A 25,612-nucleotide genomic window follows, 5' to 3' on the forward strand; every position below is an offset into this window, starting at 1 on the left:
TGCTTCTGTCTGTCACCATCCTTCTGGACAGCATGCCAGTGGTGTGCCATCTCTCGGTTTGTTTGTTTGTCTTCTTACCTGTTTATGGTTAAATGAGCAATGATCTGGTTAATCAGAAGTGATTAAGTAACAAATCTGTTCCTGAACTCTCTGCTATGTGATAGAATTCTGCTTTGCACCATTTGTTTTCCAAAAGGACAAACACGTTATTGTTAATAGCATGATTGAGCCACAACTATTCAGATGTAATTTAAATGCATACCTACTCCTCTCTGTTCATTAGACTTCTACAAAAGGGGAAAGCTGAGCTTGGCAGTATTTACTAGGCATTGCTGTATTCCTTTTAAATTTCCTAACTGGCTGACACTGGCTGCTTGCATATATATATATATATATTGTTCTGAAATGGATAATTTGTCCAGCACATTGACATTGGATAACTGCAGATAAAAGTGGAGAAGGCCCCCTTACACCTTTGACAGCGTTTTTAGCTAAGCACACACAATCCTTGGCTAAATATTTCACTGCTACAGTAGTATGTCAAATAACTACTGGTGGTTTTAACTAACATTTGGATAAAATAATAATAATAATAATAATAATTTTAAAAACAAGTAGGGAAAAAATAAAACTTACCTAACTTACTTCATATTCAGCATGAAGTGGGAACATTTAAAAGGCGGTACAGTATTATACTGCAGTATTATAGCGGCAGCTGTACTGCAGCTTGACATTGGTATGTATACAGTGCCATTGCATTTTACTACTTTGGAAAGTTATACTGTCGCCGCAGTGTTTTTGTGTAAGTAATATTAAACTTAAGGTAAATTAATTTTGTGCCTTTATGTATTACTGGTTATTTTGAGAGAGGATAAAACAGACTATTTTGTGCAGAGACACGATGGTAAAAAAAGACACACAAATCCACAAGTCTTTGGCTGTCAAAAAAATAAATAAAACAATGCTTAACATGGCAACAGGATGTTCAGATCGTTTTACTATTATGGTAAGTTTATAACAAAAAAACAGACAACCGCAATTAGGCATCAGTCCTCAGCTCTTCTAATATGTTTTAAATGTGATGTAAATCTTGCTTTCATGTATCAAATATAATTAAAGAAACGAAACCGATATTTAAAAAGCAGAAGGGAAAAGCGCAGAGGTATTACAAATAATCCAGACATGTTAGGAACTATTTAAAAAACTATGCATGAAAAAAACTATGCATGTAGTACGACAAGCACCAGGACCAAAAGAAGCCTTCAGGGAGAGAATCTATAAAAACAGCAAACATTTCAATAACTTTTTGGTCACAGAGCACAGTGAAAAACTCGCTTGGATGAGAAGCACTGCCCGACAGTACATGTAAGTTCATTTGACAGTATGTATTAGAAATGGTACGCTAATCGAAATGCCTATACTGAGACAGTAACTAAACGCCGTGTTGAAGTAGCAAATTAAGTTACACCCGTCCGTTAACATTCATTTCACACACAGTCTACAGACAGTAACCCAGATATTCTGACCACGTAGCTTTGTTTACTCTGAGGTTTTGTTAAAACACTTCCATATGAATACTGTTTTGTGTTTTTAAACGACACACATTTTTTGAAAAGTACCTCGGTGTTCTATTTCTATTTTTGTGTCAGTAAATGCTTTGCAAGCAAATTACGAACAGTGCATTGCAACAATATTGTCCCATTCATGACAGCTTGATTTACGTGCGTAAATCACGCTGCTTTGTTTAGGTTCAGCCGAAATGTTCTAGTATCAGTTTTGTGTCTTTACCAATCGCCTAAGTGGGTTACTGGTAATTATAATCTGTTATACACTCCAGAAGGCTTTATTAATTTTAAATGTATCACTGTTCAATTGTGTTAAGATATGTACAATGCTGTGAAAAAGTATTTGCCCCCTGTCTGATTTTCTGCATATTTCCTGACACTGAATGTTATCAGATCTTCAACCAAAATCTAATATTAGGTAAAAGGGACCCTGAGTGAACGAATAACCCACAATTTCTATACTTATTTCATTTATTTAAGAAAGTTATGCAACACCCAATGCGCCTGTGTGAAAAAAAATAAAATTGTCCCCTTACACTCAATAACTGGTTACGCCAACTTTAGCAGCAACAGCTGCAACTAAACACTTCCTTTAGTTATTGATCAGTCTCTCACAAGGCTGTGGAGGAATTTTGGCCCACTCCTTCATGCAGAACTTCTTCAACTCAGTGAGATTTGTGGGTTTTTGAGCATAAACTGCTTGTTTCAGGTCCTGCCTCAACATCTCAATGGGGTTTAGGTCTGGACTTTGACTAGGCCATTCCAAAACTATACATTTCTTGTTCTTCAAACATTCTGATGTAGACTTGCTTGTGTGTTTTGGATCATTGTCTTACTGTATGACCCAGCTGCACTTCAGCTTCAGCTCACGGACGGATGGCCTGACATTCTCCTGTAGAATTCTCTGATACAGAGCAGAATTCATGGTTCCTTCAATGTTGGTAAGTCGTCCAGGTCCTGATGCAGCAAAGCATTCCCAAATCATGACACTACCACCACCATGCTTGACCGTTGGTATGAGGTTCTTACTGTAGAATGCAGTGTTTGGTTTTCGCCAGACATAATGGGGCCCATGTTGGCCAAAAAGTTCCACTTTTGACTCATCTGTCCATAGAACAGTGTTGCAGAACTCTTGAGGATCATACAGGTGCTTTTTGGCAAACTTGAGACGAGCATTCATATTCTTTTTAGTGAGCAGTGGTTTCCTCCTTGCTACTCTGCCATGAATCATATTTTTGCCCAGTGTCGTGACGACTTAGTTCACGGAAGTGGAGCCGAGACTTCAAAAGATCCCTGGATGTTATTTAGGGTTCTTTGTGACATTCCGTGGCGATTTTACACCTGCTATTGGAGAGATTTTGGAAAGTGACGGGCCACTCCTGAGAAAGATTCCCTACCTGGCCAAACTTTCTCCATTTGGACAATATGGCTCTGACTTTGGTTTTGTGGAGCCCCAGAGCCTTAGAAATTGTTTTTAACCCTTTCCAGACTGATAGGCATCTTTTTTCCAGATGTCTTCAGGAATTTCTTTGGATCGTGGCATGATGTGCCTCTAGAACCTGGGTGCTGACAACTTCACTCTGAGGTAAGGGCCAAAGTTAGTCAGATTAATATTGGGCAGGGCTGGCCCAAATCAGGCTTGATTATTAACCAAGGTATTAAAACAGCTGACCCTAATTATCCCTTTAACTGGGTTGGACTCCTTAGCCGAAGTGAGAGAGACCTGCAGGTCCCTGGATGTTATTCTAGGGTTCTTTGTGACTTCCTGGACGATTTTACACCTTGCTCTTGGAGAGATTTTGACAGGACGGCCACTCCTGAGAAGATTCACTACTGTGCCAAACTTTCTCCATTTGGACAATATGGCTCTGACTGTGGTTTGGTGGAGCCCCAGAGCCTTAGAAATGGCTTGGTTACCCTTTCCAGACTAATAGGCATCAACAACTTTTATCCAGAGGTCTTGAGGAATTTCTTTTGATCGTGGCATGATGTGCCTCTAGAACCTGTGTGCTGACAACTTCACTCTGATGGTAAGGGCCAAAGTTAGTCAGATTTATATTGGGCAGGGCTGGCCCAAATCAGGCTTGATTGTTAACCAAAGTATTCAAACAGCTGACCCGAATTATCTCTTTAATTGGGTTGTGTTAACTAGGGGGGGAAATAGCTTTTTCACATCTGAAGATTGCATGTTTGATTACTTTGCACACCAAACAAATGAAAGAAGCACCAAACTTCTATATACTACTACAGCCCTCAAAAAGATCTGAACAAGTTCAATGTGAAAAATGTGCAAAAATGCAGACAATCAGACAGGGGGCAAATACTTGTTCACGGCACTGTATGTGGTAGTTTGACCATATGGTTACAGGTTCACCCTTGCAGCAGCTGTTTTTTTTGTTTTGTTTTGTTTTTTTTAACATGTACAATACAAAACTAGGAGTTCCAGAATGAATTTGAGTTAAACAACAGTTCAGTCAACCTGTAATTGAACCTGTAATTGAACTGTTAATTGAACAGGAATAATTCAAGTGAGGGGTTATGACAAATGCAACTTCAAAAATCCAAAATCTTCGGATACCGAAATGTTTTGTATGGTTCTTGTAGATGTCATCAATATCTATCCAGAAATATCTTTGGGTGATTTTTTTTTTTTTCTTGTGTGAGAATAAATATGTTAATATGAATTTCTGTATTTTGGTAATCTGGAAAGTCGTGTTCTGAGTGCCTGCAGTGAGTATCTTCAGACCTTACCTGCAAGTGACATTAGATTCATTTTAAAGGCAGCGACAGTTTTTTTAACTGCTGCTGAATGAAAATGGGTGCTAATACATCTCCAGTGCAAGTTAATAATATGACCACAGCAGAATATCATGATTATCTGGATATCATACAGGTGGATTAACTTCTAATTTTAACTGATCTCCATAAATCCTTTCGGTACAATGACTTGAATGCCTTTTTTGTATAGTATTTAACAGAACAACTCCCTATAACTGAAACAAGGAACCAGAAAATGCTGACAGGCCATCTAAAGCCCAGAATTGACTAGTACACTGTTTCAGGCGTCTCCTGACAAGCTCGTCTGACATGCCATAGTTAAAAATATGGATTCTCAGTGCATTTAAAACAGATCATAGTGTACTGAATACAAGCCTGTGTTGCTGCATAGAGTTCACACAAACATAACAAAGGTAAATAAACCACTGACCAGCAGTTTGTAGTTTTAGAACAAAATACAATTAGACAATGTACAATATGGAAGAATAAAGGAAAATAAATGAATCAATATCATAATGCCTGAAGGTTTAAAAAGAAAAGAATAGTAGCCTGTTATATTGTTAACTATGTAGTAAATTACATCACAGATACATAGATTTAAGTAGAAATAAGTGAGTGTAGTTACCATGGCTTTAAAAGCCTATAAGTGCCTCCATTGGTTGTTGTCAAACACACTTTCCCTTGACAAAGGTATGTCAAATATACCGAACCATTGGGAAGTTGGCTCCCTTGAGTCAACAATTTAAAGAGTCATAAATTAACCTTTAAGTGATGTCACCATCTAGAAAAATCTTGTGCCGTTTACAAGAAGAAATCCCTGCTAGTCCTGTCTGTTATGAAGCTGCTTTTCTCTTGTGATTAGGATCTTGCACCTCTGAATTGATGATCTTGTCTGGAGCCCCCAGAGAGCTCTGCACTGGTGCCCTGAAGGTTGATTAGCCATAAATTGATCTTACTTGGCTGTTTGCGGGCACGCTGACTTTTGCACTGCCTTCTCGTGTGTGTGTGTGTGTGTGTGTGTATGTATATATATATATATATATATTTAGTTTTAGCGGGAGTTATTCTTGGCTCGCTCTCATAAAACCAAGTCTCAGGCTGTAATTGTGCATGTGGTGCTTATTCTTTAAATAATTTATATAAAATATGCAATGCTAATATTTTCAAATAGCATGTTTACACAGATAAACATGAATAAACTAAAATAAAAGGATAGATAGCATCTCGCTTTGTTTCAATTTGACAAATTTGTCAACACTACTCTGTTTTAAAGATTGCTCATCTCCAGTACAATTATTCAGAAAAAGTTTATTTGTAACTAAATATACTACAGTGTTTTCCTTCCCTGGTGAAATAAAAAATGTAGATATAGAAAATTAAATTCTACATACTGAAATGTATTATTTTTCTCAATAACAGTCGGCAAAATTCAATGCTTACCCGGCATATTAACACCCGCCTCTGCTCACGAATAATTGGACAGCTGTCAGATTTTTCACTTTCCCATTGGCTACTCGCTCGCCTTCAATTTTCATACAGAAAACTGTGAATGGCCTCTTCTTGGTTATGATTGGGCAGCTGCGTAAAATTTGGCAGATATGACTCTCCTATTGGTTAAACTTACTGTCAGTACCTGTAACTGAAACAAACACAGTTTATGTCCCACCCAGCTAACTTATGATTGGGCTACCACAGAGACAATCCAGATATTCAATTGGTTGATCGTAACTCAGAAGCCCTTCAGGAAAAAAAAATTTAAAAATAAAATAAAAAAATGTCTAGTACGTACAAGCACAGCATAAGCGAGCAGCGTTGTCAACAGACCACTGTGACGCTTTTGTTGGAAAACCTGTTTAAAGCTTTCTTTATTTTCCCATGCTGCAACCCGCCAGAAATGTGTTCACGACCCATAATTTACGAACAGCTGCGGTGGGCACGATGGCCTGGCTTTGCGGGCACCACTTTGAGGACCACTGGGTTAGAGGGTGTGGATGATGTCACAGACTCAGAAGATACAGACACTCAGACAGCACTGTGGTATGAAATATGCTGCTTGCGCTTTTTTAAACAAATAAACAAAAATAAAAGGTTTACAGAAAACACAAAAGAAAAAGGCACGTTGGTCAAAAGAAACAATGAAACGATACTAACAGCAACAAGTAGTATGCTGGTTGCAAAACCAGCTTACTTAGCAGTTTTTATCTTTTTAAATTATTATTTTACCTCCCGTCTCCACTCTCGTTCTCCACTCTGAACATTTCCTCTGAACACTACCAGCCAAACTTTGCTCTTTTATATTGGTGACCGAGGGATCAACTAGGCATCAATTATTATGTTATAATAATATAATAATAATAATAATAATAATAATAATAATAATAATAATAATAATAATAATAATAAACCTTTATTTATATAGCACAATTCATGTACAATACAATTCAAAGAACTTTACATACAGAAAAAAAATACAAAAAAACAATAATAAGCAGTAAGAAAAGAGTACAGTTGTTAAAAACAGAAGTAACAATAAAATTCAGAATAAAACATAAAAATGTTATGGAAAAACTATATTAAAAAGGTATGTTTTTAATCGAGATTTGAAGATTGCAATTGAAGGTGAATTTCTGATAAAAGGGGGTAAGGAGTTCCAGAGTGTGGGGGCATTAAAACAGAAAGCAGCCTCACCCATCCTTTTACCATTCACCCTTGGAATACATAAAAGGCCAGCATTTGCAGATCTCAGAGTGCATTCAAGCTTATAAGGAATTAGCATATCATTTAGATATTGTGGAGATAGTCCATTCAGTGCTTTAAAAACTAGTAACAGAATTTTAAAATCAATTCTGTAATGCACAAGAAGCCAATGCAATGATGCCAACACAGGCGTATTGTGAGCCCTTTGTTTTGTTCTAGTTAGCATTCTAGCAGCAGCATTTTGCACTACCTGTAGGCGTGATATAGCATGACTTGTAAGTCCAGAAAATAAAGCGTTACAGTAATCTAACCTAGAAAAAATAAAAGCATGTACTTATTTCTTTGCATCATCCAAGGACAAGAGTGATCTAACTTTTGCAATGATTCTTAAATAATAGAAGGACACTCTAGTAAAGTATTTTATATGTGGTTCAAAGGAAAGTGCAGAATCAAAAATAACCCAGAGGTTTTTCACTTCAGATTTTACATCTGATTTTAGCATACCTAGATCAATATTTGTCAAGTCCATCTGTTGATTAGAGCCTAAAAGTAGGACTTCTGTCTTATCGGAATTTAACTATAAGAAATTCTGAGACATCCAGCTTGTAGTATTGGCTAGGCATTTGAAAAGGTCATTGATAGCTGTTGTGTGACCTGTTTTAACAAATATATAAATCTCTGTGTCATCTGCATAGCTGTGGAAATTCACCCCATGTTTATGAGTAACCTCCCCGAGTGGCAGTATCTATAAAGAAACTTTTGCATGGGTTTAGTATGGATGCGTGACTGTCAGCTAATTATATACTTAGTAGTTTATCAGTCACACATTTCCATGAGGTATTTAAAACATAAACGATAGCATGGCGGACGGCACCTTGCTCATCCTGCCGCACAATAATAAAACGCAAATAAATACTGGCATTACGCCGCCATGTCTACATAAATCATAACAATAATAACAATAAACAAATATATACACAAAGGGGCGGGACACCCTCCCACATACGCCCCCTTTGTGCACAGCATACATGGCCTCAATGGCCACCTCTCCCCTTAAAACCCCTTGCACAAAGTCTCAGGCCAAGTACAGGGACTGGCAGCGGAAAGGCTGCTCTCTCCAGTCATGTAGCCCATAAGGGCAAGGCTAGCAGCAGTGATGCACTGGCGATGGCGAACAGGAAACCCCAGGCGATGATGAACTGGCCTCCCCAGGCGATGGTGAACTGGCCTCCCCAGGTGATGGCAAACTGGCCTCCCCAGGCGATGGTGAGGAGGTCTCCCCAGGCGATGGCGAGCAGTTCTCCCCAGGCGATGGCAAACTGGCCTCCCTAGGCGATGGTGAGTAGGCCCCCCCAGGCGATGGCGAGCAGTACTCCCCAGACGATGGCGAGCAGGCCTCCCCAGGCGATGGCGAGCAGGCCTCCCCAGGCGATGGCGAGCAGGCCTCCCCAGGCGATGGCGAACAGGCCTCCCCAGGCGATGGCGAAGTGGCCTCCCCAGGCGATGGCGAGCAGGCCTCCCCAGGCGATGGCGAGCAGGCCTCCCCAGGCGATGGCGAAGTGGCCTCCCCAGGCGATGGCGAACAGGCCTCCCCAGGCGATGGCGAGCAGGCCTCCCCAGGCGATGGCGAACAGGCCTCCCCAGGCGATGGCGAGCAGGCCTCCCCAGGCGATGGCGAAGTGGCCTCCCCAGGCGATGGCGAGCAGGCCTCCCCAGGCGATGGCGAGCAGGCCTCCCCAGGCGATGGCGAGCAGGCCTCCCCAGGCGATGGCGAGCAGGCCTCCCCAGGCGATGGCGAGCAGGCCTCCCCAGGCGATGGCGAACAGGCCTCCCCAGGCGATGGCGAACAGGCCTCCCCAGGCGATGGCGAACAGGCCTCCCCAGGCGATGGCGAGCAGGCCTCCCCAGGCGATGGCGAACAGGCCTCCCCAGGCGATGGCGAACAGGCCTCCCCAGGCGATGGCGAACAGGCCTCCCCAGGCGATGGCGAACAGGCCTCCCCAGGCGATGGCGAACAGGCCTCCCCAGGCGATGGCGAACAGGCCTCCCCAGGCGATGGCGAACAGGCCTCCCCAGGCGATGGCGAGCAGGCCTCCCCAGGCGATGGCGAGCAGGCCTCCCCAGGCGATGGCGAAGGCCTCCCCAGGCCTCCCCAGGCGATGGCGAACAGGCCTCCCCAGGCGATGGCGAGCGAAGTGGCCTCCCCAGGCGATGGCGAGCAGGCCTCCCCAGGCGATGGCGAACTGGCCTCCCCAGGCGATGGCGAGCAGGCCTCCCCAGGCGATGGCGAGCAGGCCTCCCCAGGCGATGGCGAGCAGGCCTCCCCAGGCGATGGCGAGCAGGCCTCCCCAGGCGATGGCGAGCAGGCCTCCCCAGGCGATGGCGAACAGGCCTCCCCAGGCGATGGCGAGCAGGCCTCCCCAGGCGATGGCGAACCGGCCAGGTAATGTTGGTCCGACAGCCAATTAATGTTGGCCCGGTAGCCCTAGGCTTTGCAGGCCGGGCAGCCCCAGGCAGTGCAGGAGTGGTCCCTCTGAAGGCGACGGCAGCAGCAGACCCTCGGGAGGTGACGGCAGGAGGGGAGCCTCCAGCCAATAAGGGAGCAGCAGGGAACTGGTGCTCCTTTTCTTCCTTTTCCTGGAGGAGGGGGCAGTTGACCGCAAAGTGGCCCCACTCTGTGCAGGCAGGGCACAGGTTCAAGGCCTTGAGGGCGCAGAGTTAGGCCTCCCAGCTGCCCTCCGGATCTTCCCTCCTCCTCCTCTCCAGGGCGACGGCAGTTCATGACGAGTGGCCCCCCTCACCACAGGAAGGGCACCAACTTACTGCCTCAGCATGGTGGAAGTAGCTGTCCCAATGGCCCCTCTTGGGCTGTGAACGGTTTTGCTCCACCCACTTGGGCGCTGGACACATTGGGACTTTGGGCTGATCCCCTTCCTTATCCTTCTCCCTGCTGACGTTTGTGCAGCTTTCCTTCTCATTCCCAAATCGATAGCAGTATTCGCACCAGTCCCCCATCCATCCTCCCTCTGTACCCACCATGTGAGGTCCCATGGCCAGAGCTGGGGCTCCGTCCTCTTGCTTCCTCTGTCCCTCTGTTTTGGGGGCTGGCCGTTCCTTTTCTTTCCCCTTTTGCTTCTTCACATTCTCCTCTTTTATATATATATGTTTCTTTAATGTTTAAACAGGTCCGCAAAATGTCTGCGAAATCCTAATTTTATTCCGCAACCTACCCGTGAAAAATTTACCGCAATTTAAGTAGATCCCTACATATGGCACAAAGATGGCTGGTAGATCTGCATTTTTCCAGACAAATTTGGCTTGTTTTGAAAGCATCTAGCGGGTAAATGTTGTCTTTTGTGATTTCGTCATCAGATAAAAAAACAGCAGTTCTGGTACTAAGATATAAATAGTTTATAACATTACTTATAACATTTATTTTAAATAAAGTATAGCACTTATTTATGCTTTTGCAATATACATTAATGGCAATGACAGAATGAACGACTGCAAGGGCAGTCCCTGGGTCTCTGTGACCGATGTACAAAGCAGCTTTAAACCCGTGTTTATGACCACAGTCGTAGGATGCACTTTTGCCCTTTTCATCAGCATATTTATTTAAAGTAGTACTGTAGTTTGTAATAGACGTTCCTAATGTTCCTAAAGTCAGACAAGTGTGCAGGAAATGTGTGTGACTTCTACAAACATTTAAAATACGCACCAGTTATCAAAGACTCCTATTCAGAGTGTACCATCAAAACCGGTGTGTAAGGAATCAGACACTGATTTTTTTGGTTCCTAGTGCCTATTCAATGGGAAGGCTAATTTGATTTCCCCATGGAAAACAAATCATTTCATTGATGCCCGGGCACCAAAATTAGAGTGGTTGGGCACCATATAAGCATTTTCATAACAGATTGGTAAAGATCCTTAAGTTAATTCTTAAGTCAAGGTTCTGCCTATAGAAAAAGTACCGGAACACCATTTCGGCTTATATAAGTGGATCCAGTATGAAAGGGAAACCGCAAATGAATTTTGTTGAGCTTCCAGGAAAAACCTTGGCTTGCTTCATTAATTAGTGTCAATTTAATTCTTTGGAAAGATCCTGTACAGGGTTGGGAAGTGATTTTAAAAAGGATTGGAATTGAAAAACAGGAATTGACCCCAACCCTGATCTTGCAATATAAACAGTAAGTAATTTTTACTTAGAAAATGTACAGCTGCAGATTTACAGTTTCTTCATACAGTCTATGATTTACTTATGTATGTGTACAATATAATGACATCCCAACCAGTCTTTGTCTACGTATCAGTCAGTAAATTATATAAAAAGCTGGTTGTAAATGAGAGCCAGATTCACCCATGTGAAATGTAGTGAATACAAGGCATTGTTTCGTTGGATAAACTACCAAAACGCTTTACCGAGTATAGGCGCCTAACCTACGAGGCGGTAGGGGCCTGTGTCGTCTTCGTCGTCCCGCCCACTTTGAATATGGGGGGTTTATATCCCCCCCGCCCCCCCTCATTATTTATGTATTATACCTTGTTGTGTTTGGCATTGGTTTGCTTTAAAATCTTTAAAATAGAATATAAAAATGAAAAAGTATTCAGAGAATGGGCCACATTTATAATCAATCACAATAAAATTTCCCTACATGCACGAACATATTGGTTTGACCCATGGTATGCGGTGTAGCTAAAGTTGGCTAACAGTAAGAAAAAACATTGTGAAAGGAATGTGAACTTGGCCGGCAGTCAGAGAGAGGACTGCACGAAATATTAATACTTAAATGCAGGAATATATTTTGTATTTATTTTTTATTTTGTATAAACAAACTATCTGAATGAAGAGATAATATAAGACCATTATGAAAAGATAAAGATAAGGAAGAGAGAGTATCAGACCATTATTAAAAATTAAATAATGTTGGCTTTTAGAATTAAAAATAGGATAATGTTGCCGCGGGGCCACAAACAAGTTCAATTCCCACCAAATTATTTTATTTTTAACTTAGATTAAGCAGTAGTAAATGTATCAAAAAGTGGCACTTCAAAATCACACAATCACACAAAACGTGTTTCTTACTTATTCTTTGCTGATGTTAATGTTCAGCTTTCATATCGAAACGTGTACTTACTAATCATTTAAACTCACATTTGTTTAATAATAAACATGTAGGTATGACTAAGTGACTAAAAGATGTAGAAATAATGCTGATTGATAAAAAGGGCGGCTCAATATTTACCAATGTAGCTCGTTGTGATATAAGCCTACTGTAATCTGTTAGATTTCAGTATATCATCGGCTCCATTGGTCTTGGGCAGGTAAATTTCACCTACTTGGCACATCAGTTGTTATTTATTTATTTATTTTAGTGCCTAAGGATGCCAGAAGTGGGAATGCTGTCGGCGTGGCCGAACACAACTGTACTCTTGTTAAAGTATGAGCAGTGTATTATTGGTTGATCTGCACTGCCTGTAATATTGTCATGAATCGGCTGGTTGAGGGCTGGCATTTAGTGTTTCAACCAATTAGCATGAAGCATTGCAATGTGAGGGTGATTGCTTATTGTTTCAACCTACCTATTCGTGTTCGCTTTCCGAAAGTCTTGTAGCGGCTGGTTTTGCTGTGATAATTGAGCTCAGCATTGTCTGATGACACAATGTGAAAAACGTCCAGCACTACATTTAAAACAGAGTCGAGCAAGCCATATTATAACACGTTGTACATGTTATTGCTTGTGTTTGTTTAGCACTTCCCTTTAATAAGCTGCATGTTGGGATTATAGGTTCTGTACAGCATTGTGCAGATATGCTACTGGAGCTGGCTCTGCCAATTGGTGCTGCTTCTGTTTGTACTTAACAAATGCTCAGCTTAGTAAATATTCTATATTTTATGTTGAAACATCTGTTCAGTGTTGTGGGTTTACTGTTACAAAAACAATAACTTGAAAAAGATTGCGCAGTAAAAATTAGGTAGTTCTTCTTTCACTTTGCCCCCCATTGTTAAACAAAGTTAGGCGCCCCTGATACAAAGGACAAGTCAACTAAGCTGGCTATAGAAATTTATATCAGGGCAATCCAGGACAAATGGTTCAGACCATACAGAGCCTAGTTATACAGTTTCATTTGATAACATGCATGCCACAGAGTTAGGTAGGTCTATTATTCAGCTTGCTAGTTAACCCACATTACTCTGGATACACCCAAGACACATGTACAGCTGTCCATCCTCTGCAACGGATAGCATACAGCCCAGTTGGTCGTGCTAAAGAGCTATCAACATTACTTAAAGGTACAGTTATCCAAATAGTAAAATGTCATCAGGCTTGGAAATATGATCCCCATTGCACAGTATTTTTTAATTTTTTTATTCATCTTTCCAATTTGTCTCTCAGTTTTGGAATGTCCAATTATTATTATTCAGCCTGGTTTACCGCTGCAACCCCCTAACTAACTCAAGAGACGAAGATGAGCCCTCTCGTCCTCCAAAACGAGTGCCATCAGCCATCTGCTTTTTTTCGCTCAGCAAGCCTGCTGTGCAGACGTATCCAGAACTTACAGCTTCGTAGGACCACGCAGTTCTGAATTGCATAGAGGCCTGCCTGCAAGCGCACGGTCAGCCACAGGGGTTGCTGGTGGGGAGTGAGCCTGCCCGGGCAGTGCTTGGCCAATTGTGCGCTGCCCCCAGGAACTCCTTTTCACGGTCGGCAGTGGCATAGCTTGACTTCGAACCAGCGATATCCAAGCTATAGGGAGCCCTATTGTACAGTAGTTTGATCCATTCATACAGGTAACACTCCTGAGCTTGTTACCTGTACACTATGGCTAATCAAGCTGGCAGTAAAACCTGGAATGGATGAAACTGCTATGCAATGGGAGTCTTATTTCCATCACTGATCATTAAAAAAGCTTAAAATAAGCACCTCATGATGTGATATAAATAGTCAGAGATTCTCGTGATGTATACTTTAAACACCTGTTTAAGTCTGGTGTTTGTTCTTGCCCTACAGAGACACTGTATATTTTTATGTTCTGGTAACTTTGGCTTGGTTTGTCATATGATGATACATTCAGATGCCATGATCAGTTTGTGCTGACATTGTTCAGTGCTTGTGAACAGGACAATCATAGGCACAGAGGTCACCCTTAAAAAGTGTTTAGGTATTCTGTAACCTGACTCAGAGCTTGAAACGCTCACCAGTTCTGCAAACAGGAACTGTCTACAGGTTGTTTTTGTAAAGGTATTTTGCATATAAGAAAAAATAAATGTGTGTTCTGTAGAAATAATTGGGTAATGGTGAAATTAGGCCTGGGTTACAGCAAATCAGCATGTGTTTTTTTGTTGGTTTTTTTTTGTTATGGCCGGGTATGTATTTTCCTTTTCTGTTTGTATGTGGTTTCTGGTCTTCTAATATCACATGGTCACGAGACAGTGTTTTTTGCGACATGAAAACTGGGAAATTAAACTTGTAAGTATATTGTTCCATGTGTAGACAGTATTTAATGGATGGAAGTTAATAATTTAGTAACTCTTTAAATTGAGTGCTGTGCTAATATTTGTTCCCATGTTTTCAGTTCACAGTTCTGATTCATGTGTGCTTGTAATCAAACTGCTCCTAGCAGCCTGGAACTTCAAGCTGTGGTGCACCCTGTGAGCATGAACATCACTTTGGCTGGGGTTTAAGCCCCCCAAAAATCTTACTAGAAATATAATAAACTTCCAACTGTACAGGATTGGAGAAGTGAAATGATTTATTCATGAAAAATGTAAGCTGTTTATTTTCCTATTAAGGAGATATGATATTCTGTGTTATCATGAATATATTTTCAAAGTGATGTATTTTGCTGGTAACACCGCTGTCTTCTACTGTAGAAGGTTCTGGACCTTGCTAAATAAAATAGATTTTGGCTGGTCTAGCCCACTTTATATCTACTGTATCTTTGTCAGGTCAGAGCAGTTCCGGAACCCATTAAAAAAAATCTTCTCAAAGTACATTTACAGCAATTGTACACTGAATGATTACAAACAACATCAAACGGTAAAAGGAACAGTGTAAAGAAAGTGTTTCTTTTTTCTTTTCCTTTTTGTTTTTTATATAATGAAGTGACATGTTGTTTGTTTTATCACAGTAGAACACCACAGTTCCGAACACCAGAGTTACGAACTGATCGGTCTACCGAACTCCCACTTTCAACCGTAAATACACAATCACATAGGAGCTCCCATGACTGGCATGCTGGTAACACAGAAGGCAAAATTACTGTACCAACAAATGTATCCAGAAAGGTAAAGCAGATTTCAAAGCAAGTACAGGCAATTTTACTAGGAATGTTTGAGTTTTAAACAAAGCTCAGTTTTGTTTTGTTTTTTTATCCATGCCAAAGGAGGCAAGCTGCAGGAATTAATTTTGTTAAAACAAGCACTATGTTAACCCAGGTTTTCATGGACATTTAAATCACTGTTTTTGCTGCAGTTACGATTTCAATGGTAACTTAAATGTAACCTTTTTTTCCATTTATAGTACAATTTTTAAAGACTTTAAAACCACAACAATATGAGTGTTGTATTACTGTGCTGTATCCTTGTATTATTTGCCAGATTAAGGGTGTAGATCAGGTGTCCACATATAATAAAACCACTGAAAATTCAGTTTTCAAAGTTACGAACATTTCAGACTTACAAACAACCTCCATTCCCAACATGTTTGTGTGGCGTTCTGCTGTATTTCATAACAATTACTGTTTCAAATAGTCTTAACATATGAAAAAATATGAGAAATAATTCAGCCTTGGGAAATATATGCAATTACATGTGACCCAAAGGTTACACAATATTGACATAACTGATTTAAAATGAAGAAATAAGATGATGTGCTCCTTCTGTTAGTGTTTAATGTTGTCCACTGTGATTATTACATTGTTTCGGTACTGAATGTTACATACGCTGTTACTTAATAATTTTTGTGAAACGGGCAAAAATAGAGATTGTTTTTTTGTCCGCAAAAGGAACCAATGGTTTTTAGTATTCCTGGTTTAAAATAGCTTTTGTATGTGTCTGTAACAGGGATCAAGCATTGCAATGCAGTATTCTAATTTTGAATCCAAGGTTCCACAGATTTATTTTAAGATGGGTGATTGCTATTTGGCAGGACTGAATATTGTTTTGTTATGGAAGCAAAATTGAATGAAGGTTGTCACCTTTCTTATATGCAGGAAAATTTTGCTGGTGGGAGTGGGGGTCAGACATATGATCTGTGAGACTGATTGACACTAATTTGCTGCTTACAACACCACAAGAAAGAATCCAGCGCAGAGAGTAAGTGTAAAGGCAGTGCTCACAGATTAAATACTTTTCTTGAGACCAAAGAGGATTTGGAACTTTAAAAGCAAAGGAAGCTGAACAACATCTAAGAAAAGGGAGAACAGTAGTCCCAGTAACTGAAGTTCTGTTATAAAGCAGGTTCTTGTGGCACATCATTATGTTTGTGTCTGGTATGCCATCCTGCTTCTCAGTTCCTGGAAGCTGCCTTTCTGTTAGTGTGAAGAATGAAATCCACATCACTTTTCTTTTGTTACAATGTTGCTGCTGCTGCAGTGAGATCCTTTTTCACTTAGCCTGGCAGGTGGTGTGTGGTTTCTAAGGGCAAGCACTGCTCAGAAAGTAAGCACCCGACTTTCTCATAAAAACAGCTATTTGCTGTATGTGGGAAGTCTTTCAGGGTTCATGGAAGTCTGGCCCACTGTTATTTCAGGAGTTTGCAAATTACCTAACTGTGAAACTAAAAAAAACGAGAACCAAGGAACCAGACCGGATCTCCTGCCCATCCCCTCCTGATGTTTTTCTTTCCATTGTTTGCACTGTTCTAGGAAACCACTTGGCAAAGCCATCAGCACAGCGAGCCCTAAGCACAGTGCACACAATGAAGGTGGTACGAGATGAACAACAATAGTAATGTCTTGAGCAGACTTCACATTTTACTGATACAATGACAACGAGCTATCAATGAGCATGTCGGTGCAATGAGAAGCCTGTCCAATTGAGATGCAACAATTATTGGCGTTCCTGATTTTGAAAAATGAAATGGTGTTGCTGCATTGATTTATTGGCGAGAAATGCATATGTAATAATCAATTTAAGAAATTAGCTTGCCAATTGCGCCACTACTGTCCACCGGTCCCAAGAATGTCACTAAGTGGTACAAATCAGCCACTAAGATACCATCTGACAATGTTTAAGAGTGGTCCCTCTAATGTAAGGTACTGTACATTGCTGGGTCAAAGACTGAATACTATCATGTCTCTATGCCTCTCAGAAGCCCTTTATATACCACTAACAAGAAGTGATAAACAATTAGAGATGGGTGGAAAATGAACAATGCGCATACTCTGCAACACAGGGCAATGCAATTGTAACTAAGCAATGATGTTTGCTCAGTCTGGATGGAAACAGCAGCAGTGAGCAGCGCTGGTGAAGGCGGTTTGCTGCTTTTCAAGATCGAGCTGCATCAGGCGACTTAGTTCTGGACTTTTTTCCTGGACATTTTTTCTCACTCAGCATTAAAACATTAGAGTGAATGAAAACTTTGGTCTGGTAGTTCCAGTTTGAAGGTAAGAAGCACCTTGTAGCAACCTCTGTCCAGAAGATGGGTCAAGCATCCCACCAACCAAAGTATGTTATTAGAGCACACAGTTGCTTTCTTTCATGGTCCTGTTTTTGGGTTACTAGTATACGATTACACCGTGTAACAAATGTTTTTTTTTTTTTTTTTTTTTTTGTTCCTGGGTAGTAAGTGTTATTTCCTAATTGCTTATGCCTCAAAAGTATAGAAAATGGCTATTATTCCCCACAAACTTTGCTTTTGTGACCAGGACAGTGATATTTCAAAATATCACTATTTCCAATGGGAAAACGGGCAAATGTGTGTCTTTTCGTTCACATAAAGTCAGAAAAAAACAACATATGAATCCAAATTAACATGCATTTATACTAAAGTAATACAAAAATGACTACAAAAGATTTAGAAGTGGGTAGTTTTTCGAGATTTACGATTATACTGTAAATACTTCTAAATCTTTTGTAGTCATTTTTTTTTTTTATACTTCTGAGGCATAAGCAATTAGGAAATAGCACTTACTACCCAGGAACAAAAATTGTGTTACATAGTGTTACTTCAGTGTTGAGTTTTCATTTCCATTGCTCTCTGCGGACCACCAGGCTATATCTCTGTTGCACACGTTCCAAATACACTTAATTTTACCACATCCCAGTATCTGCAAAAGCGCTACCGTGTGTGAATATGAGGACTATGAATATGAAAATTATTAAAGGTAGGAAAAAGTTTGAAATAACACAACTTCATACCGTGAGAGAGGATTAGATACAGTTCTGAACCCCCACACACCCTCAAAGTGGGAATTCACTTTAACTGAAATGGATCAAAAGGTAAAGGTCCTAAACGACTATTCAATCCCCTTGACTCCAGTTGGTACCAAAAACACCAAACATATTGATACTGTTCCGTAAATTCATAGGATTGTCTGCGCAAAATCAATATTTGCAGAAATAAAGTATTATTTAATTATTCCTATTAATACTTCTAGAAGTTCCCAAAGATTTTGCTTAAAAAGGTGTTGGCATCAGTTAGAGGAAGAAGGGCTTTTGACAAAGTGTAAAGATGGGTATTTAAACAAGTCTACCACATAACCTCTGAGTGAATGAGGAATTATGTTTGTTTGTGTTGTGCAACAGCTGTTCATAACAGAGTACAGTCCCAATTCAATCAGGGAATGGGAGGCTTGAAGAGTAAGTACCTGTTTATGATGCTTTTTTGCATATTGCATTTCACTTTTTTTTTTTTTCTATTACTAGACACAAGGGTCCATGGTAACCCATTTAGTGCCATTGTCCTCATTTGAAGACCGGCTACTTTGTAATTTTTCGAGCTCCTCTTTCTTTAGAGACAAAATGTGTCTGCTTATATGAAGTAGCTTTGATGCAGCATAATCAAAATGAAGGTCGGCTGAAATACGTTGTTTTCAGTTAAAACTGGCATCAGCGTGTTCAAAACTTGCCCTCTTGTCAGAGAATGAACCTGAAAAATAAAGAACTACATTCTCCAGCGCTGCTCTTTTCATTAGCTTAAAGGAGTTCAGAGGTAAAAAAAAATTGCTAAAATTGATTGATTTATTTATTTTAAAGGATTTTAAAATTATACAGAGTGAAAAGTGTTTAGCAAAAAGCTAATTGGGTTCAAGGCCTCAACTTGTTTAACTTTTAAGGCTCATTTTAATGATGTGCTGGCTTTATCGTGTCATGTAATTTTAAAACCATGGCAGTAATAATTTTTAAGACTAGACAGGGTGTGGATGTACTGGGAGAGGGAGTATATTTATGTCCGAGCAGCAATGTAAGAACCTTTTCCTAAACCACAGCAGAGGGGGCATTTATTCACTTCTTAAAGCTGTAGTTACACATTGTAAGCCTGTACTTTGCCAGGGTTAGATGGATACATGTTCCCTATTCTTTGATGGTATTGGAGAACACCACCAAGGCATATTTGAACATCTGGCACGAGGTCACATGCAAACTTGTAGTAAAAAAGCGAAAACATTTTTGATGTCAAGCATGTGGTAGATGGTGTCTCAAAAGATACAATGTAATCTATAACATGCTTCCGATACTTGTGAAAGTTTTTTTGGGAAGTTTTGCTGTGCTACATAATTGTTTTACGTGACATTTTTCCCCAAAGCCCATAATAAAACTCTCAGGGAAAAAATCAAATAAAAATTGGAAAACATAATTGTAAACAACGTTCTGTTTTACATGTACTGTATCTGTGTCCATGTTTTGTTGGCTGAATCTACTGGATATCTACATCTAGGTGAAACTAAGAGAGAAGCCATCTGAAAGTCTTCTTTTGCTACTAGAGGCACTACAGTCCCAGTATCCAGGTTGTGTGGGTTTCTTGATGATATAAAATGGACTTGTCCTGAGATCTGAGTCATCCAGACACTGATGTTGGGGGATGCAAACCAGCCTCATACAAGTGGTAAATATACTCTAATTGAGGAATATAGTCTGGCTGTTACCAGTCAAGAGTAAATTCTCCTTTAACATGCCTACACAGTCTCTTAGGGTCAGCAGCAGTGTTTTGTCATGTCTTTATTCTGCCTGCACAGAAAGTTTTTTGTTCAACATCACACAAGATCTTTGTTTTACATTTACTTTATGATACCCTATGGGCTGGTTATAATTCTACTTGAAAATGTTTGTTTAAATCGCAGATAGAAGAACTTGGCATTCTGGGATCAAACTAGTTAAAACAAACCTGCATTGCATCTTATGAATACTCCTTTTTATGCCAATTCATTTTGTAGGCCATTAATTATTAAGCTCTGTAGCTCGTTTGAACCTCCTTTGTTTTTTGCATACTCTGGTAACGTGACAGACAGGCACTCACCCTGAGACAGTACTGTAGTTAAGTGCCTTGTTGCACTATTATTTACACAAAACAAACAAAGCATGTGAGCAAATTAAAGGTTTTAATCAAAACACACAAAACAAAACACATATCCCAGTCTTCAACACTTATTCACTTTTTATTTTCTCTCTCAGCCCACTCCTACACACTCTCCACTCTTCACACTCCACTCTTCACAATCCACTTTCCACATGCTACACACTCCACTCTCCACACTCCACACTCCACTCTCCACACTCTCAAACACTCCTTTGTTCTCTTTTTCTGCCTCCTCATTATCTGTGGGCCATCACCCACCACAGACGGTATACACTCAAGAAAATACAAATATGTTAAAAGATGTTTTCTTAAAGTGTATGACATAATTAAAATGGGTTGTGAGCTGCTCACATGTGGTGTGTATCCCTCATCGGTCCTTCAAAGGCCAGATTGTGTATGGTTCTTTTAATTCTTTGAATTTCAACTCTTATCTCAACAAATTGATTTTTTCGTAAAGGTATGCGTGTGTTTTTTTTGTTTTGTTTTTTGTTTTTTTTGTTTTTGGTGTTTTTTACGAAACCTAAACATCTGTATTATTTTATTTATTTTGATTTATTCATGCTTAAGTTATAATTTTGAAAGGGAATATTTACGAACAACAAATCAAAATGAGACCTCTCCCGCAAGCACCGACAAATTGTTTTGTCTTGTATGTAGTCAAAACCAGTGGTTCGCAATCCTGGTGCTGAGGGACTGCCCTGCTGGTTTTTGTTCCAACTGATATCTCAGTTACTTAGTTGAACTAATAATTTGCTTATTTTTTCCTTTTTCAATTGTGTGACTTAAATGGGAGATTTCAAGTTCCTTATACAATTTTATACTTCACTTAAAATATCCATCTGTTTAAAATAATTTGAGAGCTCAAATTAGGCAAATTATTAGTTCAATTAAGTAATTGAAAGCTCAGTTGGAACAAAAACCAGTAGGGCAGTGGTAAACCAGTGGTTTTGGTCTAACTTGATGTTACTATATATATATATATATATATATATATATACTATATATATATATCTATATATAATATATTTTTTTTTTTTTCTTTGCGTAACACACAGGCAGAGAGATAACTGGCGCGTGGCACGCTAGGCACAAGCGGCGAGGCGCTTCTCGCCGCGGGGGAATGCTTACAGTGCTATCACAGTGTTGTGTGGATGGTCAGTCCTGATCACTAACCAACTACCCCATGCATGCTATTGGCTACTAAAAACATACGTTGACACAAGTATACATATAGCCTGTTATATCTAACTTTAAAATATATTACTCATATATTAAATATTGCAATTCTGTTCCATGTGGGTAATACATAATTACTGTACGGTTTTAAATATATTCTCAGTTATTTAATATTTGTAATAAATCCTTTCAACCGTAATTGTAATATTTTGCCGTTAGATCATTTTTTCGTTGTGGAAGCGATTTGATCATTGGGGGTGGGGGGTGAGTATTGTTTTCGGTATAATAACGTAACTTATTCCAAAGATACACGAATATATTGCAATGCCAGCAATGACATCCCTTATATATATATATATATATATATATATATATATATATATATATATATATATATATATAGGCGTGACCGCCCATCTAGACATTTTTTGGATTCCGTCTAAGGGTATAAACAGATGTATAATTAGGGCCATATGTTTTTTGGTTTATTTTTTTCGTTTTTTGGATGACTAGGAAAACCACTTTGGTTTTGGGTGCTTTTAGAAAGAAGGGTGTGTGTGTTTGTGACAGGATTTGACTGAAGCCTTAAAGTGCTGGCTGCCTGGATTTCTGTAGCTTTACATTATGACTTGGATCACGCATAGGTAGTGTTTCAATTGTTTTGCAAAATAGAAATAATTGAGTAGGTTATTGCTAAAATGCAAAGTAAATATGTCTTTTATATGTAAAATGTAGGTTTACGGATTTGTGATTATGAATTGTTCAGTTACAAAAGTTGTCAATACACATTTGTTTCACTTAGTACAGTACTATAAATCGTTAGTCTATAGAAAGGGTTAGACTAACTTAGTCTCGTACTTGGTATCCTCTAGAGGGCAGAAGCAGTTATTTATGGGTTCGTCGCAATTGAGAACTTTTTAGCACTTAGCTGGGACTAACTTCAGCCGCAAAGTTCGTTGCAATTGGTATTTAACTTGCGCGCTAGTTTAGTACGCAGCAGCGTATTAACCACGGGATCATCCCCAGTTAGTACGCTGCTTTCAGTTCGTTGCAATTGACCCTGCTTGACGAACTTGTCAGTGTTATTTCTAACTTTTTTTTTTTTTTGCCCAAGACTAATATTAGTCTATGACTAGAAATCTGTGGAGCCCAAATACCCATTTTTAGTTCATATTTTCTTGTTGATAAAATAAATAAAACTGTAAATTCCTTGGCGTGTTGGTGGCCCAACCATATCTCTCTTGAGCAGTATGTCAGTCAGTATTTGTGTGTGAATGCGAATGGAAACATATGGACCAATGGGTGATAAGTGGGCGGGTCGCTTTCCTTTGATTAAGAGCGCGAAGTCCCTTGCTAGAAGTTAGAGCGGCAGTGTTCACTGTAACAATTTCATTCTGACTGCCTCTTCATTTACCGCCAGAATCTCCGCTCCAATATTACATCCTGTGGCAGAAAAGGATACTGGAACGGTAATATAATGTTATATGCTGTAGTTTATTACAATCAGTTGACCAAAAGTGTATTTAAAAATGTTAGAATGTTGCAGCCTAACGCAAACCAGATACATACAAACTGCATACCTTGGGATTATTAATTTTCAGTTTTGTGTGTCTGTCAATGAAAATTATACTTAGGCGTTTCATTCTGCGCGGGAAACAAATGGTTGTTTTGACTTTCGTACTGGTTTATGATTATTATTATTATTATTATTATTATTATTATTATTATTATTATTATTATTATTATTATTATTAGTAATAGTAATAATAATAATAATAATAATAATGAAAATAAAACATATATACCCAAAATTAAACGGGTTGATAAAACGTTGATATTAAGAGACAATAAAATACGCTACGGTATAACTTTAAAACTAATTCCATGTGTTTGTGTGTGAGACTTTATAATTATGCTTGGTGTACCAGAACTGGGAAATGCGAAGTGAACTGCCATGGCTGAGCCCGTCCAATACTGAGTATTTCGAGTTACAACTGTTTTATATGAATATTCGCGTTTGCTGCTGGGGGTAAAATATTATGTGCATTATCTGTGCCAGTTATCGATTATCTGATCACAGCCTCTAAGTCGCTAGCTACAGGTGATTTATATATTCGCACAGGTACACGTGCTTAAGCGTTTACAATTCTTACATGTGTCCTCCGAATCTTAGAAGCGGGAACAATTATTTTGCTGTTGTAGCAGCCTTACTTCTTGCATTACAGTTTTAATTAGATAGTACATGTATTGTGCCGCATTTGCGGATCTGCTGTGCTATTGTGGTGTCGATGAGATTTGAAATACATTTGGAAGGAACAAGACGTGCTGAATTCCATGTGTTGAGCTTATACTCGGGTTTTGTAATACGAACAGGGTTACTTTTGTTAGTTTCTTTTAGAATTAATTATAGTGAGCTTGAGAGTTCTGCGGAACACATTTGATGATTCAAATGATTTACATCGTAGAACGGCACACTAATTACGCAATCCTAATAAAATACCACATGCTGGATTTAAAATTGCCAGTCTAAAATTTTTTAAAAAAAAAAAGATATTGCTTTGGATTATATATCAGAATATGATGAGGCTATAACAATTAATATATATATATATATATATATATATATAATATATATATATATATATATATATATATATATATATATATATTGCCCTCCGCCCCATTTGTAGGCGGGGGTAAACATATTAACCCGCTATACAGAACACATAATTAGGGCGATATGTTAATATTTGTTTAGTTTTGTAAAAATGACTAGGAAAAATCTCAAGAAGGGGGTGGGGTGGGGGGGGGGTGTTTGTGACAGGATTTGACTGAAGCCTTAAAGTGCTGGCTGCCTGGATTTCTGTAGCTTTACATTTTGTCTTGGATCACGCAGAGGTCGTGTTTCAGTTGTTTTGCAAAAGAGAAATAATTGCGTAGGTTATTGCTAAAATAATTAGTGGTAACCCCTGGCTTAGTCTAAACTTCCAGGGTTAGCAACTTGTCATTTTTAAATTAAATTGTGGCTTCGTGGTTTCGGATCCTTTAATATGTAATGCTGCAGAAACATATCAACTTTACTTGTGGGTGACAGTTTACTACATCTATGCTAAAGTGAGGTGCCAAACATATTATTTCGAATCCGGTACAGGACACCGTGCCTTTTACACAGCTCTATAATTGGGTTACTAAATCGGGTGTATGAGCAACCTTTTAGGCGTGGGTGTATTTTTAGATGCTGAAAGTAACACCCTGGAAATCGGCTCTAAACTTTTGGATTGGTCCTTGAAAGAAAGGTCACTTCAGGAAGGTGATTCTTGGAGGGCTTCAGAAAATAGGCACAGAATATGATCAGTGGTGACTGATCACTTCTCTGTTAATGAGCTGGACAGATGTCCCAGAGCTCCCCTTTGTTGGTGCCTCTTAGTGCGGGCCTCTCCTGTGCTGACAAACAGTTCCTGGCATTCTTTGAGATAATCTGGTTACATCTAGAGTTTAGGGGGAAGGAGGCTCTGCATCAAAAGAAACATATTTTTATTATAATTCATTTTATTTTCGAACAAAAAATAAGGTATATAAATGATGGACATTGACAAAATTGTTTTTGGTTTCTTTTTAATCACACGATCTTTCATCCTTGACACATTTGAGTGACTATGACAGAAGCTTATGCACTTAATAATAATATTTATATAGCACCTTTCATAGTGGACCACCATCACAAATGCTTTACAAGATATGAGACTAGGGTGTGTCAACTAAGTATCACCTGCAGAATCACTTACAAGAACATCTCACCCAAAAGACGGAGCACAAGAAAATTAAGTGATTTGATTGGGGTCACACAACGAGTCAGTGGCTGAGCTGATATTTGAA

At 39.4% G+C, this 25,612-nt stretch overlaps 1 protein-coding gene across 2 annotated transcripts in view; it reads left to right on the forward strand.

Annotated features, from left to right (window-relative positions):
• The first annotated feature begins 1,239 nt into the window (after window positions 1-1,239).
• Window positions 1,240-25,612, forward strand: part of LOC121315704 (equilibrative nucleoside transporter 1-like) — a 42,833-nt gene continuing 18,460 nt past the window's right edge. The window contains exon 1 of one of the 2 annotated variants that reach the window (XM_041250036.1): window positions 1,240-1,365. The gene's annotated coding sequence lies outside the window, so the exon portion shown is untranslated. Of the gene's footprint in view, window positions 1,366-23,110; window positions 23,206-25,612 lie in introns of those variants that run through there. The other variant, XM_041250035.1, reaches the window with a different exon arrangement.

Source organism: Polyodon spathula, chromosome 5 (genome assembly GCF_017654505.1).
Source record: "Polyodon spathula isolate WHYD16114869_AA chromosome 5, ASM1765450v1, whole genome shotgun sequence".
Classification (NCBI taxonomy): Eukaryota; Metazoa; Chordata; class Actinopteri; order Acipenseriformes; family Polyodontidae; genus Polyodon; species Polyodon spathula.